This window comes from Rhinoderma darwinii, chromosome 2 (genome assembly GCF_050947455.1).
Source record: "Rhinoderma darwinii isolate aRhiDar2 chromosome 2, aRhiDar2.hap1, whole genome shotgun sequence".
Lineage (NCBI taxonomy): Eukaryota > Metazoa > Chordata > Amphibia > Anura > Rhinodermatidae > Rhinoderma > Rhinoderma darwinii.
In genome coordinates, this window is record NC_134688.1 from 397,231,282 (window position 1) to 397,252,078 (window position 20,797).

Sequence of the window (20,797 nt, forward strand, 5' to 3'; positions counted from 1 at the left end):
AAGGGTGGACATTTACTTGGAGGTACGTCGTCAATATGAACAACTTCCTAATGAATAAACAGGTGTTTCCTATTTTTACTGGCATTCCTCTTGTAGGATCCTGAGGCCCCTAACCCTTTATTATGCTGGGATGTCTGTTCATTTTTGTTTAGTTAATATTTAACTGAAGAACATATTTAGAAACACAATTCAATTTTGTGGGAACGCCATCAGAATTGTCTTTAGTTCTACGTTTATCTTTTTTTTAATCAGTAACGCTGTGCTCAAGGTTATCTGTCCTATTAAACTGCCAATTTGTGAGACTAGTATATTGCTATAGAAAATAAAATTGCAATTTATTTCAATAGCAGTAATGTGAAGAAGCATTCACATGCAGTGTTTAATTCTGAAGCTGTATCTTTTTCCATAGAACTGTTGGCTGAATATTTTGAGACCGCAATAGTTTGTTGTTCACTCTTGCTGGAATAAATACAGGTTTATTTCGAACATATTGTACTCTACGTTGTATGTACTGATAGCAGTTTTAACTAATTTATTGTAAACGCCTATGGCCTGACTTAAGCCGTATTCACACAAACGGGTGTCAAATCGGACGTTTTTCACGGCCGATATGCATCCATGCAAGACTCCTTTTCATGGATCCCTCATAGACTTGAGTCTATTGAGGGATCCGGGCAAACGGGCGAATCTAGTACATGTCCTACTTTTTTTCATGGGCCGTTCACACGGTCCGTTAAAAAAAATTGCCGTGTGAATAGACTTGCATTGATTTTAATGCACACATGTGACAGCCATTAAAAAAACATCTGTCACACGGCCGATTATCCCTGTCGTGTGATTAAGCCCTTAGAGGAGACAATGGGGGGTGAGTTTAGCTTAGGAGCTTGTTTGTTGGTTGTTTTTTTGTATACTGTCCATATACCCCATTGTGACTGTAAGAAAATACTAAATGGTAGTCAACAGTTGTTTTGATACTAAATGGTTTGTAAACCGTTATTTTGTTGCAGTGTTGACGAATCTAAGAAATCAAGAGAAGCCCTTATGGCAGGTCTAACTTTTCATACATATACCATTGTTTGTAAAAAATTAACTGCCATAGTGAGTTAGTATATCTGACAGTTATTGAGAAGGAACTAACGCAATATGATAAATATAATTCACATTACAAATTTTTAATTGTGCCATATGAGTCTCCAAATGTACTTTTTAAGAAATTGCCATTGCATGCTATAATGTCCAGTTAGTGCCAGATTAAGTAGACCATAGACCCTGGGCTGTTCCCAAACTTGTGACTCACATGTGACGTCTTCTCTGATTAGAGTTGCTCTATTTACTTTTCTTCTCCATCTTTCCCAGAGCTCCAGATGACTTTCCTCTAGCGACAGCAGAGTTTGCTTCTGAGACATCCTTGGCCCCTTGCTTCCGCAGTCATCCCCAGCCTCTATAGCAACACAAATAAATTCTGACCCAAAATTAATTCAGAACCCAGACCCCTGCATTTTCTCAGACCCTAGACCCCTAAATAAATTCAGATCCAAGACCAGACCCCATTCCAGACCCTAAAATAACTACAGACCCAGGAGTACAGAACCCATATCTCCTAAACTATTAGGGCTTGTCCACACCTAGCAGAATTGCTGCGTACAGTAGCAGCAAAATGGGTGAGGTTTAATAAATCTCATCCACGCGCTGCGTAAAATTTCCGACCAGAACTTGACATGCAGTGCGTATTTTTCATACTGCAGCATTTCAATTCCTGCTGTGGAAATTGGACTGAGTTGCTGCGTTTTTCAGAGGAGATGTCACCAACTCCCAACATAGAGAAAAGCGCAGCAAAAACCGCACCATTTTCTGCAGTAAAAAATGCAGGAAATGGTGTGGTTTTTCCGCCCACGGGATGTCTGCAACTTTCTGCGGAAATACTGCAGACATTTTCTGAAGCAATTCCGTTATGTGTGGACAAGCCCTTAAAGTTCTCAGATCAGACTCACTTAAAGTGCAAACTCCATATTAGACCCCTTAAATACAGACCCTATGCCAGACCATCTAAACTAATACAGATCCCAGAACAGAACCCCTAAATACAGACCCCAGGGCAGACCCCTAAACTAATACAGACACCAGAACCCCTAAATACAGACACCAAACTAGACCCCCTAAACTAATACAGACCCCAGACTAGACCCCTGAATTACAGACCACCTAAACTAAGACACCCGACCAGACCCCATACGTTTATACAAAAGTTCTACTCCCATGGAGCCTTGCTGCTCTACCCTTTAGCTTCAGGACCTACACATATATATGGTTATTCACCTGAATTGTGCAGGTCATTCTATAGGTTCTGCACAAAGCAGTTTTGCCACAGTTTTTAATGAAATTTGCAATTCTAAGTTTAAAACTAGAGAAAGAAGTAGTCGCGAAAATTAGCCCACCGATCGATTAAAATTTTAGTCACCAATATTAGAACTTTTTAGAATAGGAACCCTTATTTTTTTCAGCTCTTCCATTCAGGCTGTTCAATGCAAGGGATGCCTGGAATACAAAGGGAAAGATATGTGCATCCTGTTCATAGAGAAGCCTTAGGATGAGACTTCATGTTTTAACAAACCACTAAAGATATTTTTCTAGTACTTGGTCCTCCCTTAACAAGCTCCCCTATAGAAGAATATTCTGCACTGTCATGATAGTCCTTAACCTTGCTATGTAACCGATCAGTTGTATTTCAATCTGTTCCCTTTAATGATTGGTTTACAATATATTTAGGAATATTCCTTTTACCCTGTCTAATTTTGTAATTCAATTTAGTCTACAGATGGGCATCATGTATTAAAACTGTTTTAGAGGAAAAGCATACGTGCCAAAGGGGTGGGGCTTATGTCAATTTACAAAAAAGAGGCGTTTTTGTGTACATTTTGGGTCATTCCTTGTTGTAACCGGGATGTGGTATTTAAATGTTGGAAGGTATGGAAAGTGGCCTTGTCATCCATATAAACCAATCCGTTTAGTATTCATTTTTTATATCTCCTAAAAGAAACTAAGCCTGGATTCTATGGGCAACAAGGTCAATTCCCTGAGTCGCTTTTTATATTTGAGGCTCAGTGTTTCATATCTCATTACCTTGTAACAAGAGCATAACTATAGGAGCTGCAGAGGTTGTAGTCGCACCTGGGCCTTAGGGATTGAGGTGACCCAATGCCGAGTCTTCCACGTAAGGGAATAGCAGTGCTTATTCTCTGTACTGCGACATCACTGGTTGTTATCCTAGTGCTGACATCACTGTGTTCTCTTTTAGCTGTATCATCATGTTTATTACCTCTGTGCTGTGACATTACTACGTAAATTACCCTTGTGCTTTCATATCCCTGTGTATTGTCCTTGTAGTATGAGGCTGTTTCTTTTATTCCTGAGCTAGGACATCACTGTAGTTATAAGCCATAAGCTGTGACATCACTGTTATTAACCCTCTTTAACATTACCCCAGTTCTGTGACCTCATTGTGAGCATTATTTCCATGCTGTGACATCACTTCGTGTAATATCGCTTTCCTATAACTTCATATTGTTAAATGCTATGTAAACCTTCAAAAGCGATTTTTGATTTTTTTTTAAATTAATTTTTTAATAAAAGGGTCAATCAATGTGTTTGGTGCAACTTTATAAATATATTTTATAAAAATTTAATTAAACTTTTTGAGCTATAGCTGCTCTGTATCCTGTATACAGAGCAGCTGCATCGTGCACTAAGACCCGAATCCGTCAGGTCTGCAGGACTGACGGGTTCAGTGTCAGCGGGTCCTGCGTGTCTCTTACATGCAGGATCCACCTGTAATCTATCACATTTAAGTTATGAACTTAGATGTGATGGATAACGCAGGACAGATAGGACCCGCTGACACTGAGCCCATCAGTCCCGCGGACCTGACGGGTACAGGATTCAGCTTAAGATACATTTGCTTTGTATAAAGATTACAGAGCACCTGTATCTCAAAAAGTGAACATTTTTAATAAAAACGAATTATAAAGTTGCGCAAAACACACTGACATTTTTATATTAAAAAAATAGCTTTGAAAGGTTGATATAGCCTTTAATTATTCCTGTATGGTAACATGCCAGCGGTTCCTAGCCATTAGTTGTGACATCACTATGTTTATTGTCCCTGTTGTGCAATATCACTTCACGCATTATTCCCATACTGTGACATCACTGTGTGCAATAGCCATTTCCTATGACTTTGCTGTGTTTATTATCCATGTACTGTGCCTTCTCTGTGTTGTGGGGTGTTACTGTTACAGATTGTGCATTGGGGCTTGTAATGTTTTTGACCTTTTTTATCCTCAAAGCTTTTAAGAACTGATTATTAGGACTGTTGAGTATTATTCGGAATTATTATTAAAGTTCCCTGAATTTTCTGTCCTGTGATTTTAATTATACAATTCTTCTAAGTTGCAGAAGCATCCAAGATTCATGCAAAAAAAATTATTAAAAAAACCCAAAACACACGTGTAAGTTATGTATTTTGGGGCACAGAGATGTGCACCTGAATGGTTAGATATACTCAACTTTATATTGGGAATTATTTTTACTTAACAAAATGGTGTTTCAGCAAATGGAGCTTATTTTTTTTAATTTAAGTTATACTTTTTTCCACTATACTTTTCTTTATGATCTCTGCTTTCAGTCATTGAATAAAAAAACGTTATTTCTTACATTCAAGCGGATGAAAATTTGTAGAAGTCCCCCAGGTGCACAGCTTGTTACAACACACAGATCTGATCACTGTACTGTAACTGTCATTAGTCCGGCACCTGTGTGATCATCACATGACCAGGACGAATTCTTTTTATCCACTGTAAGTAATAAATTACTTTTCTTATTGAATGACTGCAAGCAGAGATCTTGAAAACCTTGAGAAATTGATACCGAAAGTTGATTGGAAATTTGTAAAACTAGTCATAAGACTATGAATAAGCTATGTTTGCTAAAACCATAGTTCCCCTTTAACATGGAGAGAACATTCCCAAAAAAGATGGTGGCCATTGCTGACTCCTTGACCCAGATAAGCTAAGAGCCACATTATTGTTATGATCTTAAAATAAGATCTAACATTAAAATGCAATCGTTGCCGTGTACATAAAGAAATTCTCAATGGACTCCATTATAAGCGGTTCCAATAAAAGTCTCTAACTCTTATTTCTGAACAAATGGATAGTTCGAGTGAAACTGACATGTCGGTAATGTTCATGAAAGGTCTACGAAGCACTACAGAATGGATTCCAATTAGTTTCTCAGGTGGTGGGCTGCATTATCTTATCTGGGCAACGTAGAGCAACTTAATGCAGTATCAAGTCAAGTGATTCCACAGGGCATTTGAACCAAGGCCAGGTTCCCGAAATAATCCTCTTCTTCCATCTCTGGGAAATAATGCAACTTCTCTTCTTCTGAATAAGTAAGAAACTATTGCTATTCATGTACGTGACAATCACATTTCAATCAAGATTCAGCTTAGGAACATATGGTTCATCTGAGATTGAAACAAGTGGACAGAATTTATATTTTATAGAAGTCTGATTGCATTGAACTCGAGAGTTTTTATTCATTTTATATCCCTTTTATATTTCACAGATTTATTGTTGCTAGTGCTAGCTGTTTATAACTATTTATAGCTTTTGGATCTCTATGTGATGGACTGTGCAAAGGACTGGCATTATAAGCAGTTATTTTCTTGGTTACCAAATATCCATCATGTCTAAGACTAGCATGTTTTACACTTCAAGGTGTTTTCAATTATACAGTGCATTCGGAAATTCTTCAGACCCTTTCACTTTTTTTCACATTTTGTTATTTTGAGGCTTTGTGCTAAAATAACATTAAAAAAAAGTCCTCCCCCCCCCTCATTCTGCACTCAATACCCCATAATGACAAAGTGAAAGCTGAATTTTAGAAATTCTTGCTAATTTATTAAAAATGAAATACTCAATCACATGGACATAAATATTCAGGCCCTTTGCTATGACACTTGACATTTAGCTCTGGGGGCCTCCCATTTCTCTAAATCATCTTTGAAATGTTTCTACACCTTGATTAGAGTCCGCCTGGTGGTAAATTAATTTGATTGGACATGATTTGGAAAGCCACACCCCTGTCTATATAATGTCCCACAGCTGACAATGCATATCAGAGCAAAAACCATAATTCTTAAGTGGAAGAAGAGTGGAACAACCAGCTTTTCATAGAGCTTGCCATCCCATCAAATGAAGTAATCTGGGGGGTAGGAGAGGTGACCAGGAACCCAATGGTCACTGGCTGAGCTCCAAAGATCCTGTGTTCAGATGGGAGAAACTTCCAGAAGGTCAATCCTCACTGCAGCACTCCACCAATCTGGGCTTGATGGCAGAATGACCAGAAAGAAGCCTCCCCTCAGTAAAAGACACATGAAAGCCTGCCTGGAGTTTGCTAAATTGAACCTAAAGGACTTTGAGAGTGTGAGAAACAAGATTCTGTGGTCTGATAAAACCAAGATTGAACTTTTTGGCCTCAATTCTAAGGGTATGTTCACACGAGGTCATTACGTCCGTAATTGACGGACGTATTTCGGCCGCAAGTACCGGACCGAACACAGTGCAGGGAGCCGGCGTCCTAGCATCATAGTTATGTACGATGCTAGGAGTCCCTGCCTCGCTGCCGGACAACTGTCTCGTACTGAAAACATGATTACAGTACGGGACAGTTGTCCGGCAGCAAGGCAGGGACTCCTAGCGTCGTACATAACTATGATGCTAGGAGCCCGGCTCCCTGCACTGTGTTCGGTCCAGTACTTGCGGCCGAAATACGTCCGTCAATTACGGACGTAATGACCTCGTGTGAACATACCCTTAGTGTCAAGTCTAGAGGAAACCAGGCACTGCTCATCTCCTTCCCTATACCATCCCTACAGTGAAGCATGGTGGTGGCAGCATCATGCTGTGGGGATTGTTTTTCAGTGGCTGGGACAGACAGACTGGTCAGGGTTGAGGGAAAGATTAATGGAGCAAAGTACAGAGATATTCTTAGTGAAAACCTGATCCACAGTGCTCTGGACCTCAGACTGGGCCGAAGGTTCACCTTCCAACAACACAATGACCCTAAGCAAACAGCCAAGACAACACAGCAGTGTCTTAGGGACAACTCTGTGAATGTCCTTGAGTGGCCCAGCCAGAGCCCTGACTTGAACCCAATCGAACATCTCTGGAGAAACCTGAAAATGGCTGTCCACCGACGGTCCCCATCCAACCTGACAGAGCTTGACAGGATCTGCAGAGAAGAATGACAGAAACTTATGTCAATGCAATATTTTAGGTTTTCCTTTTCAATAAATTAGCAAAGATTACTTACATTCTGTTTTTACTTTGTCACGTTGAGGTATTGAGTGCAGAAGTATGGGGGAAAAACATGATTTTTTTTTATTTTAGACCAAGGCCTCAACATAACAAAATGTGAAAAAATGTAAAGGCTCTGAAGACTTTCCGAATGCATTGTATGTTCACCTACCATTATCCCGTCTTACTAGACCAAGATGTTAATGTGGATTTTGTCTTATGGTAGCAACACAGCATTATTGAGATTGCCTGGGATGTGGGCTGCTCATGAATTTAGTTAGTCACATTTAGTTCTGTGTTGTAGTATTCCTGCATACTACAAGTTTTCTCACAAAGTACTCCTACCAGTGGAAATACTGGTTTAATGTAATTTGTGTCTACATCTCCTATGCAGACCTATATGTCTCCATGGCTACAGACTACAAACTTTGTGTGTAGTCTGATACTGCAGTCTTACTTCCCTATATGTCGCCCACTTATTGCTTTCATATATTCCGTAGATCAGAAAGAAGTAAGGGATATATTAGAGGAGTATGTTTGCAGGATTGGATTACACAAGCTTATTTGTAACCATGGAAAAACAAAACGGTAGGAGGTTTTATTCAAGACTATTTGCAAAGTTTTAATTTTTTATTGTAAATGCATTGGAGCAATAATAAAATGGTTACAAATGTGTAAATACCTGTTCAGTATTAAAATAATCTTTGGATTTGATTAAAAAGGACTTTAGCAAACAGAAATTCCTTTGACTGTTCACATGCCAATACACGCGACTAACCTTTCTACTGAATAGTGAATGAAATCAAGGATCTCCACAAGACTTGAGATCCAATGTGCCGCTAACTGACCACTGTCCCTGTGGATAAACGATGGGAAATAAAGGTTTTCATTGAAATAACATTTTGAAGCTTATAAATATTTCTTGTAATTTTAAGTTGTTTTTTTTTTTTTATAATGAACAGCTGATTATAAGAAAAATTTATAAGAATGGGCTTACCATTAGAGTCGGTGCCGGCTTTGATAGTCATTGATACAGCAATAAGAATTGTATGCATTGTGCAGAAAGTATAAAGAATTTAAAAATTTATATGAAGTATATATTCGTTTCAATATTTCTTTGTTGGGGGTTTTGTGTTATATCAGAAAGAATAAGGCAGGAGAATAACATGACATGGGAAGTGGAAAAAGAAAAAACATGTTAAAGGAGGGAACGCTTCTCCTCGCAGGGTGATGACAATACAAGGATTAACAAAATTAATCTTACAAGGCAAAATATTTTAGTGATAATAAAGCTGCCCGTATATGAGTGTGTACATGTAAAAACCATCAAATATACCGGTAACTGTCCGGTTGATTGACTCCAGAGCCCCTTAATAATTTGAGTTAGTTACTGAAGTGAACTGAAAGCTTGCACGGAAATGTGGATGCTAACCAAAGACTGAGCCTCCTATCCACTGTCTGCAATAGGGAATACATAGTTAGGCCGGATTTACACAAGCGTGTGCGTTTTGCGCGCGCAAAAGGTACTTAACAGCTCCGTGTGTCAGCCGCGTATGATGCATGGCTGCGTGATTTTCGCACAGCCGCTATCATTTGTATGTTTGCAAACACAAAAGCACGTGGTGCTTTTATGTTTTCATTCACACTTTTTACTGCTGTTGCGCGAATCACACGGAAGTGCGTCCGTGTGGTGCGCGTGATTTTCACGCACCCATTGACTTCAATGGGTGCGTGATGCGCGAACAACGCACAAATATCGGACATGTCGTGAGTATTACACAGCAGACACACGCTGCGTGAAACTCACGGACAGTCTGGACGGCCCCATAGACTAACATAGGTCCGTGCGAGGTGCGTGAAAATCAAGCGCGTTGCACGGACGTATTACACGTTCGTCTGAATAAGCCCTTAAGATTTATAATTGTGTAGGACAATATTGGTAATGTCACCCACCTAAGCAGTGTGGAGAGTAGTAGTGGATATTATGAAATGTTTGGATACTTGGTCTCGTTTAGAGTTTGAACTTAATTTGTATTAGAGTGACGTAATGCAAATAGTTGTTCCATCGAATAATTATGATGGAGGTAGGTCAATAACTGCGAGAATGTTAGACCAATCGCTATCTTCCAGTTTTAGTTATGGTAAGTCTAGCAGCCGCTATGATGTGGTATTCTATCTTACGACCTTTCTCTAGTAGAGAAGAAACATTTAGAAAGCCTAACGCTAGCACCGAGCCAATATTTGTGTCTAGATTGTGATCGGAAACTTAACATCCCCAAATCCTGTAGGCCTATCGGCATGACCACCACACATGGAACAGGAACCCTCACGCTTTCTTCAACAGGTATTCAGGGATCAAACTTATGTATCACCAATGGCGTGAGGTACTATCGAAGAAGACCTTTTTGCCATTTTCCCATATGGTAATACCTATGTCAAACAGTTTGGGCTAGTTAATAGCCTGAACCCAGCCCTGAGTAAGAAAACGGTTTCCAGTCCACTTCCATTTGTCCATGTGTGTGGATTTAGTAAATTGCATGGGGTTTAACAAAGCATTCTAAAAAAACAGATACCTTTTAAGAGATTTTAACTCAGATGACTTAAAGGGCATGATCACGGGTGAAGAGATGGTTCTTTTCATTTGTGATAAATTTATAGAATTCTTCCTTAGGTTTTAAAGTCAATGTAAGTGTTCAAACATGATCAGATTATTATTACAGAACGATTTGCCCAGTGGCAATGCCCCTAGAGACCCACAAATTTAAATCTGGGAAAGTAGAGGTTAGAAAAAGCAGGGGTAGCCTGTAAAAGGGGACTGCAGGACATGTCTGCTTGCTACGTAACAAGTTTTATTAAGCCAGTGCATGTGCTTACAACACTAGGTAGAGCCACATCAGACAATTGACTTATGGTATGATTACATGCTGATCGGCTGGGCTGGAGAGAGGGGAGCGGGTGATTAAGCAAGATTTAATATCCACCCATCTTCTTTCACAGAGCCCTGATGTGGTTTTTAAATATTCCGTGCACCCAGTACACAAGGCTCCATGGCTTGAATATAGTAGTAAAATTAACTCGCAAACTTTTGTTTTGCCGAATAAACATATTAAAAAGCTTTTGCAGCGTTTAATAATAATCGAGTCATAAATATATTTATAATGAATAAATGCAAAAAAATATGGAGAACAAAACTTTTAACAGCCACTCTACCCAGCCAGGATAGTGGGAAGCTGTTATAACTATTCAATGACTGAGAGGCTGTGATCAATAATAGGTCTTACACTGTATGGACAATAGTATTGGGACACCTACGCATTACATGTACAGGAGCTTTTATGACAGCACATTCTAAATTCATAGACATTAATACAGAGTTGGTACCCCCCTCCCTTTGAAGCTCAAACAGCTTCCCCTCTTCTGGGAAGGCTTTCACCCAGCCATACGTTTGTTTTTTTAGACCTTTCTATATGCACTGGGGCACAGTCATACTGGAACAGAATATACCTTTCCCAAACTGTTCCCCACAAAGTTGGAAGCATACAATTATCCAAAATGTCTTGGTGTGCTAAAGCATTAGGATTTATTTTTAGTGTAACTAAGGGACCTAGGCCAACCCCTGAAAAACAAACCCATAGCATTATCCCTCCTCCACCAAACTTTACAGTATGCACAATGCAGTCAGGCAGGTAACGTTTTCTTGGCATTTGCCAAACCCAGACTTGTACATCAGACTGCGAGATAGAGAAGCGTGATTCTTCACTCCACAGTTTCCACGTTTCCACTGCTCCAGAGTCCACTGGCGGCGTGCTTTACACCACTCCATCCAACGCTTGGCATTGTGACTTGGTGATTTAAGACTTGCATGCCTATGCTAGTTTATTGTGCAAAAGTTTATAAAACATAAAGATGCATATTTGGTATCGCTATAATCATACCGACCCATAGAATAAAGGTAACACGTTGTTAATCCTGTGCGGTTAATGTTGAAAAATTTAGAACGCAAAAAAACAATGGTGGAATTCCTTCTCTCCAAAATAAGCTGTATAAAGGGCTCTTTAAGCCACGTACATTTAGTGGAGTAAGTTTGCTAGTCATGAGGAAGGATGAGGATATGCATTAACCTGCATATTAGAACCTTGACCTGTCGTAGCATTGTGCTAGTACAATACAGTAAAGCTTTCATAGGGGGTATAGTGTATAGGTTATGTCGACCAGTATGTTGGTCGAGAATACATTTATCTGGTTAGTGGTAACAAGTTTAACATTTAACATAAAAACAGTATAACAAATATAACCAAATGTGTATGTTCATTGGCATCTGATGTGATTAAGGGGAGCATTCGCTAGCGGAAGAATAAAAGCAAAAAGTCTGTGGGAAGACAATAATGAGATACTCTCAAAATAGGTTAGTGCATCTGAACTGTTACTCACAACACTCATAGTCATAACTCATAGTCCTACACATTCCAATTTCTCGGTGAAGATACTGGTTTATATTTTCATTGAAGCCACAAGACTCCATAGGCCGGGGAGTCAAATATCACTGCAGAATTTTCATAGGAGTTGATCAACTTTGTTGGAAATTCCCATTTGTATCTGATTAGGTTCTCCCATAAAACTGTGTAAAACACATAAAGAAAAGTAACCATTGTCAATACTGTGTTACAAATGTAATGAAAAATCTAATTTTTGGGTTGTTTTTTTCTTTTTTATCTGGATCGACTGTGTAGGATAATAGGTTAAATGTGATGAACTAACTGTGAACTTTGTTTCTGTTACTATTTCTATGCAGTGTCAGTTTCAGCAAATTTCTTCTCGTAGTTTTGCCACCTTAAACCATGTCAGTGTGTTTTGTTTTTTTTAATATATAAAGTAAGTCTGTAAGGTGTACGATAGAACAGAAGGCATTTTACTGTCCCTGTCGGACATAAACCTAGGTATTTCATACATGCTTTCCTCAGACCACTTCCCTTGACATGTTATTTTTCCATCTCAGGAGGTATTTTGTTACAGACAGTGTCTAAAGACAGATTTGATACTGCTTAGCACGGCGACTTACAAAAGATTAGAATAAATTACACTGGAAGGACTAGACATGCATTGCAAATTACATTCATGTCAGGTACAGTGTCCTCACAGTTTATGTAATGATTTTTGTCACGCTGCTGCCCAGGGCAGTCCATTCTGATTAAACGTACTGTCTACTGTAGTCTTCTATGAAATTATTTACTTGGCAACTCTGCAATGGTCAAAAGCTTGGCTTTTAAAATGAACCTGTCACAATACAGCTACCGACATCTTTCCTGCACAACCTGAAACCCCCCTCAGCCCTCAAATTATATCTATAGTACAGTATATAGAAGAAAGGTAGGAGGGGGATGCAGGTGCAGCAGCACTCTCTGTTCCTTTTCTCTATCTGCACTTTTTCTCTCCATAACTTGCTTTCTCTTTAATGCTCAAACTCTCCACAAAGGTTAAACTGACACATTTCTTGGCAGCAATAATCTACCCAAAGAGCTATTGTTGTTTTTGTTTGTAATATAACTTCACATTTAAGTAGCTGTAGTAGTGGGCTTTACATGAGTCCATTAAAAGGTCCTTGATACTTTTCTATAGGGGGTACAACCAGCACTTCATTATCTGACTTAATGGCCATTTACATAGGCCGACACTCGGCTGGTGCAGCGAGTGCCGATCAACGAGACATCGTTGATCGGCACTCGTTTGCTCCTGTCACAAGGAGCTATGGATGAGGACAAGCGGTCGTTACTCCGATCGCTCGTCCCCATACGTTATCATGTCCGCAGCACATCTCGTGTTTACACAGGGAGATGTGCTGCCGACAGCGATAATATTTAACTTTTTTAAAATGATACGAGCAGCAGATGATCGAGTGTTTGCTCGTTCATCTGCTGATCATTCCCCTGTTTACACAGGGCAATTATCGGCAACGAGCGTTCTATGAACGCTCATCTGCCCGATAATCGCCCAGTGTAAAACCCTCTTTACACGTATGAGGGCTGGTGCAGCGAATTAAAAGCACTAATGGAAGAGCAGCTCCCACCAGTAGCGTACCTTCCATTGAGGCAAACTACATGAATATTATGGGGCCCCTGGTGGAAAGGGGTCAGCACTGAACTTCTTCTGCTTGCCGTCATAGCCTTTGTCTGCAGCCACCACCAGGGTAAATTTAATGATCACATATGGAGATTTATAAATGTTTTTCTGTTATAAATACACTTCTAAACATGGTGTTTGGATGAACTCCATGAACACCTCTTATTAAATTTGGTGTATCCTTGCCTGACTTAAAGAGAACCTGTCACCATTATTTCACCTATTAAACCAGCAATACCTGGTGGTAGTGGGTGAAAAATCATTTTTATGTAACCTATAATTATCTCCTAAGTAGGCTCTGTACCTTTTGAATATTCAGTATATTAGTGTTCCCGCACCGTATGCTAATGAGCATAAGAGTCATATCTTCATTCGAAAAGCATCAGATCTTCATTTGTCAAGCCTTCCCGAGTTAACCCCGCCTCCTTACTTTTGATTGACAGCTACTCGCCTACCCCCCACCCCCCCCCAGCATACACAAAATCTTACGCATCGATGTTCTGGTGCGTGCGCACAATGGGACACCATAGCAGCGCATGCGCAATAACTAGACTTGAGGCACGGACGAAGCAGGGAAGGGTGACGCGCTATACAGGATGGGCGCATGCACGATATATCCGATGAGATTTCGGCATCCAGGACGCGCCAGTTTTCTGGCAGGCATAAGAAGAGGAACAAACGAGACGGCCGGATTATTACCATAAAAGGCGCAATATGTTTGCAGACCATTATTTAGGGTCGGAGGAGGAGTTTTAGGAAAGGGGATAACGGGCATGAACTTTTGACAGCAGCAGCCAGTGAGGGATGAGTAGAGTTTAATGGCCGAAGTGCTAGTGACCGCATCCCTTTAAAGCCAGAAAAAAATCTATGCCTGCTATGAGTAGGCATAAATTTTCGACATTATTTTGCTCAATTTTCTAGCTTTAAACCTAATAAATTTGCTTCACCGTGTTGACCGTGACCTTCCACGAAATCACGCCCACTTTTCTCTCCTCTTGCCACTTTTGAAATTGTAGCGCAATTATGGCGTGCACCATAATTCGTGACTTTTCTATGCCAAAATACTGTCACGAATCAATTGATAATTCCCCCTAATGTTTTCTAACATTGCTAAGCAAAGTACCAACCATATAAATACATTACATCAAAGAACCACCAGGTCTATAATCATACACGGTGCTGCACCTTTTACAGAAACCGCACAAGTACTCCCTAGAGACATGGCAAGTACCCCTGGGGTACACATACTACTGATTGAGAACCTATGCTTTTAATAGATTGTGCCATAAACTACAACAAACCGTTCATCAACCGTTAGTTTAGACTCTATGCAGCTTAACTCTACAATTTAACATGATGATAATGCACACGACCACAAATCGAATGCTCTGGCACAGATACAAGGAAAGAATTACTAAACTCTAATTCCTTAGTATCCAATTTACAAGCAGATGCTATTTTAAAGGCGTCCAGGCTCTGACTATAGGCAGACACATGTTAACTCTGTTCAGACATCTGCTCTTAGACAAGCATGGCAAGATGAATTCTACTCTAGTGCTAAACTGTGCTGGAAAGCTTGAGTGCATGGTGTATCCGCACAGTGTGAGTTTTGTGTCCAGTAAACATATTGAAAGCTTACCTGAAATGTTATACTCCTGGCTGTACTTTAGCGGAAATGTCAAACTGATGCTGTTCCGACGCAGGGAAAATTCTTGTTGGAAACCTAGAACTTAAAAAAACAAAGCAGAAATGTCAGATTAAAAAAAAAATATTAAGAATTCGTTCACATCTGCGCTACGGCTCAGTTCTGTCTGAGCTTTCCGTTGGAACGGAGCCCTGACAGACACAAACGTAAACCATAGGTTTCCGTTTCCATCACCATTGATTTCAATGGTGATGGATCCGGTGCCAATGGTTTCCGTTTGTCTCCGTTGTGCAAGGGTTGCGTTGTTTTGACTGAATCCATAGAGTAGTCGACTGCGGTATTAATTTTGTCAAAACGACGGAACCCTTGTACAACGGAGACAAACTGAAATCAATGGTGATGGAAACGGAAACCTATGGTTTCCGTTTGTGTGTCAAGGCTCCGCTCCAATGGAACGTCGCCCTAGTGCAGATGTGAACGAAGCCTAAGGCTAATTTCACACTTGTGTTGTATAATCCATTACTCTGATCGTTTTTATTCCTATTCTGATCTAAAAACGGATCAGTTAAAGATCCCATTGAAATAAAAATATCAAACCGATTTACAATCCATTTTATATTGACACCAATGATAAAAATAACCCATCCGTTAGACATCCGTTTTCGTTGAACGGAGTGAAAGTCCTGTACTCCGCACTTAAAGGCTATGTTCACATCAAAGCCGAACAGCTACGCTATTCTTTTCAGAGAAAATATCAAACTTTTCGCAACGGAAACCAACTGCAACGGAAGCCATACCATTGAAATCCATGGTAATGCAAATGGAAGCTATGGTTTCTGTTTTTGGCTTTCCATTCAACGGAAGCTCGATGCTGATGTGAACAGGCCCTTATCTCCATAAAAAAAATGGATGACTAACATAACGGCCGCAAGCTGATTCTAACTGAATGCAATTTTTGACATTTTTCATATTCATTGATTCCTCAATCTGGTGGAAATCTGATCTTCCATGTTAGATTTTGTTTGATTCTCAATTGCAATTCATAAATAAAGAAATGTATGTTTGTGTATGTATTATAAATAACTTATTGCATGATATTGTAGAGCATTCTTTTTCACATGTTGCTGTCCAGGCCTGGTGTCCATCCATAAATCTATGTCCATAAATCCTATCTATCTATCTATCTATCTATCTATCTATCTATCTATCTATCTATCTATCTATCTATCTATCTATCTTTGTCGAAAATGTATGTAGAGGTGTCGGGCTAAAGTGCAGTTGTACGGATATCACTTTATCTAATATTCATGGCAAGCTTTACTGATGACAGCCGTGATGTTGTGATAATGTTCTAATCCTGCAACAAAGCCCTCAATTATGCTGTTAATACATCCCTCACCCCATTTTGTAATTATAAATCGTGTCTCTTTAACAGGCTTAGAGGGGATATCTGCTTTATATCATCTATTTTTAAATACTCCATTAGGAAACTCTAAGTTAATAGAGGACAGCCTATTGATTAAAACAGGAGCATTGCAATGCTTTATTTTCCCTGTGGTGGCGCTGCAGGGGAATTGAACACTTCTAGGTTATAGATTTTACAAGTGGTCACTGGGGTCTCAGCAGCAGGACACCCTGTGCTCTGTTTATCCACAGAGGGCCCTTCTAACAATAAGGGATTGTTCCTTTAAGATTGTAAACATTTACATGCTAATAAAATAGACTTTATTATTATGACATGTTCATTTTACATAGGCAGTACAATACCATATTCATTTACATTAGTTCGGTTTTCTAACACCATGTCTGTACTTTGTTACATTCCATAGATGGTTATATAGTATACACCATAAACAAAATAATAGTTTCCTGACCTTTTATTGAATTGGGCTTTAATTTATAATGTGTGAATTGGAGAAGGACAGTGTTTTCCTTGTTGCATAATTAAAGTCAGCAATACACCGAGTGTAACAATTCTTTATCCATCAAGAATCACAAGTTTTTTAAAAATCTTTTTACACAAGCTTGTAGGCATAGAATTTGTAAAGTAGGCTAAGTCTGATTCGTATTGAAATGTGTTGCTGACTATCGTCACCACGGGTTGCATAAGTCAGGCCCTGCTGTGGCTGTATCATGCCATCACTCCCTATCATCCTAAAATGGGAGGGTCCTATGTCTATACCCTTCTATAACCCCTTCTCATCTCTGAGGTTTCCCTTTTTTTTTTCCCTAAGATTTTTGCGAATTTTTCTGGTATCGTGGATAGGGGGAGCCCCGTGCCAGATTTACGCAGATCATGTGACAGGAGGGACTCCCTGACTTGGGCCATCCATCTCACAGGCCACATAGCAAATTCATGGGCTTATACATTATTATTGTCAGTGCCTCTCCATAGTATTCACTCCCTGAGTGTTTTTCCTGTTTCTTGCATTACAAACTGGAATTAAAATAGATTTATTTTTTTTTGGTGGTTTGTACCATTTGATTTACACAACATGCCTACCAATTTGAAGGTGTAAAATATTTTTTATTGTGGTTGTCAAAACAGTGAATTTATCTTTTATAGTCTTAGAATTACATATGCATAAGGCAGTGATCCCCATAATCTTGGTCTATTTCAAATTTACTACATTAATATGTAATTTCTTATTTGTGCAATTCATGAATATATCTGACAGCTTAAGTCCTATTTAAAGTGCATTAGGTAAATGCAACAAGGAATGAAATGTATTCGATTCTACTTTGGGTAAAGTGCGGTAATAATCCAGCATGCCCATCTTAATTGACATTGCTGGACATATTGAATATGACTGGAAAGGTTATTCCCCAAGCAACAAGATCAAGAAGTTTCCATGTACTATGTTCTATCCAAGCAATGCTCAAATCTTTTCATACAAACATGCTCAAGCATGAATGGAATTATGTGCTGGTTTCAATTTACTTGATGTGCAGTGCTATAGGGCTTCTGCCATTCTTACAACCTCATTATACTCAATGGATGGACACAGAACATCTCCAGCTATTGCTGCCCTAAATTCATAGTTGACAACCGCACATAATGTGAAGGTTCATCCTACTGCATTTCAACGATAGTCTGTATTTTATCCACATATAAAGACACCTCTAAACCCAAATGCAAAAAAATCACCAGTAAATATATTGTAAATCCTTTATTTTGCCTCCTATATTAGGTTCCTAAAATTCTCTTCAGCTATTACACAGTCAAACATCCACTGCACCTGGATTAACCAAGTAGCCAGTCCAGAGTCTAGGAAAGTTGACTACTCATGCGGGAGTTGTAGTAGAGTTCCAAATGGTTGTCATCCAGCTTTCCCAGAAATTATTTTAACAGAAAAAAAAGCTAAATGCAATTTTTAACAACTTGACAGAAAAGGAGGATGACTCAAGAACTATGTTTTTGAACTATGAGATACATTTAAAAACCTAAAAGTAGATATGAAGATATTCCAGTGTCTTAGAGTGTTTGTGCTTGGTAATTTTATAACATATTCGAGGACAGACCTGTGTTCTTCTGCTACAGAGCTCCAAATCTCTGCTTCCTTCTCTCAGCCATAGAGTTGGAAAATGAAAATTATATCTGCCTGTAGTGACCACTAGGGGGAGCTTAAGAGTTTAATGCATACAGACATAATATTTTCTATTTCAATGGGAGCTGTATAAATCTTTCTTCATACAGACATATATTTTCTATTTCAATGGGAGCTTTATAAATCTTTCTTCAGTAAATTCTCCCTAGTGACGCTTGCAGGCAGCCAGAATTATATCATTCAACTCTATAGCGATATAGATGATTTGACGCTTTTATATCAGAAAAATGGAACTTCATAGGGTATAGGTTGGTGGTACTATTTGAAATTGTGGAATCGCTGTTGGCAATGCTCTATTAGAAAAATTTACCATCTCCAATTCTCTCCATATAAATAATAGGGATATGGCTGACGGAGAATTAAAGGATATGTACACTTCTAAGGAAAATTTTGTTAAAATAAATCAATGTTTTATTTTAACCACTTTTTTGGGTTTTTATTAAAAAAAAATAATTTTACTTTTTGAGATATAGCTTCTATGTATCCTGATTACATAGAAGCTGTATCTTGCAGTCAAAGACAAATCCGTCAGGTCTCTAGGACTGACGGCTTGGGTGAACGCTGGTTATGCGTTTCTCTGACACGCAGGACCCAGCTATTACTGATCACATCTGCAGACCTGACAGATTCTATATTTTACTAGGACTGCTTCTTTATGCGTGGCTTTATTTACTACACTTTACAGCAGTGATGGTCAGACTGATTTAGCGCTCTCATTTGACTGCATAAACCCATCATGATAGATTAAGCTCCCTCATAGGGCTGTAGCATTACCATACTCTAACCGTCACAGGTTTACCCACAGTATGTTACTGGTAATTTTGTTTTTAAGTGACAGATACGTCCCAGGGGACATGGCAACAGTAACAGCAATTACAGCTAATAATTATGATTTAATTGTTGCCATCAAAGAGTAATTATGCTTTATAAGGAATAAGAAATAGCACTTACAGAGAACTAAATATACAAATATATTACGGTTATTATATCTGACAGTTTATATATCAGGGCACCTGAAAAAGCATAGCAGCTTTTTATACCTCTGGCATTGATGAAGCTGATTTTTAGCTTTCATCATTAATTCATGGACTTCATAGAGGCAGAGACATAGGACCCCAGCTTAGGCACTTGGTGTTCTCCATGTAATAATTTGATGTGTAACATTGGTAATAGGAGGATCTAAGTCTTCACAAAGCATCTTCAAACCTTCACAAAATATCCTCACCTCCTTAAAGGGAATGTGTCATTAGTAAATGACCTATTGTTTAAATCAAGTTATTATGTTAAACTTATTTTTTAAGAATTGTTGGTGATTTTGTTTTTCATTTTCCATGTCGTTATCTACATAAAAAAAGAATAATCCCACCTTTTGTTGTGAACATTTACTATGTTTTAACATGTTGGTGTCAGTGTGCTAGAGTAGACACACTGGTACTTGAAGAATAATCCTGAAATCTTGCCGTTTTCACTCTGGCCACTGATCTTCACAATAGACTGACACTTCCTGTTCTGTAGAGATCACTTCTCAGCTGTCATCTCATTATCATCGCACGCAGGATTACAATGAAAAGCAACACCTTTAAATAGATAACACAGGCTCAACCATTCACCATAGATGATGGACGCAGCTCCCCTCCTATCTCTTCCTGCACAATGGCCTCTGCACAGGTCACAGGGCATGCCTAGATTACTTTCCCTTAGAAGTCAACGGGGTCTGCTTCCGACTATTGTTTCCTATGGTCCATGTGGTTTCTGTAAATCCTATCTCTAAATGCTATTAACAGCAGCTCAGGTGGCTGTCCTTATAATCGTGTAAAGAAAATTGAATAAAAAGTAAAAAAATAAATGCAATAAAATAATTAAAACAGAATAGAAAAAAAGATCATGTTTCACTTACTGGTTTTATTTAGTAAAAAAAAAATAAAGGTCATACATTGCCTTTAATATCATTCTTCTTCGTGACAACTACTTGCTTTGTAGCAATTAAAGACTCCAAATGCTTGCTTGTCATATAGAAAAGCTAACAATAAATATGGATTCCTAGGAGAAAGTGAGGGTAGATGCTACTG

General features: G+C 38.9%; 1 protein-coding gene across 4 annotated transcripts in view; it reads left to right on the top strand.

Annotated features, from left to right (window-relative positions):
* The window catches only part of CDKL5 (cyclin dependent kinase like 5), a 269,903-nt gene that overhangs the window by 34,826 nt on the left and 214,280 nt on the right, over positions 1–20,797 (top strand). The gene's annotated exons all lie outside the window — the stretch shown is intronic.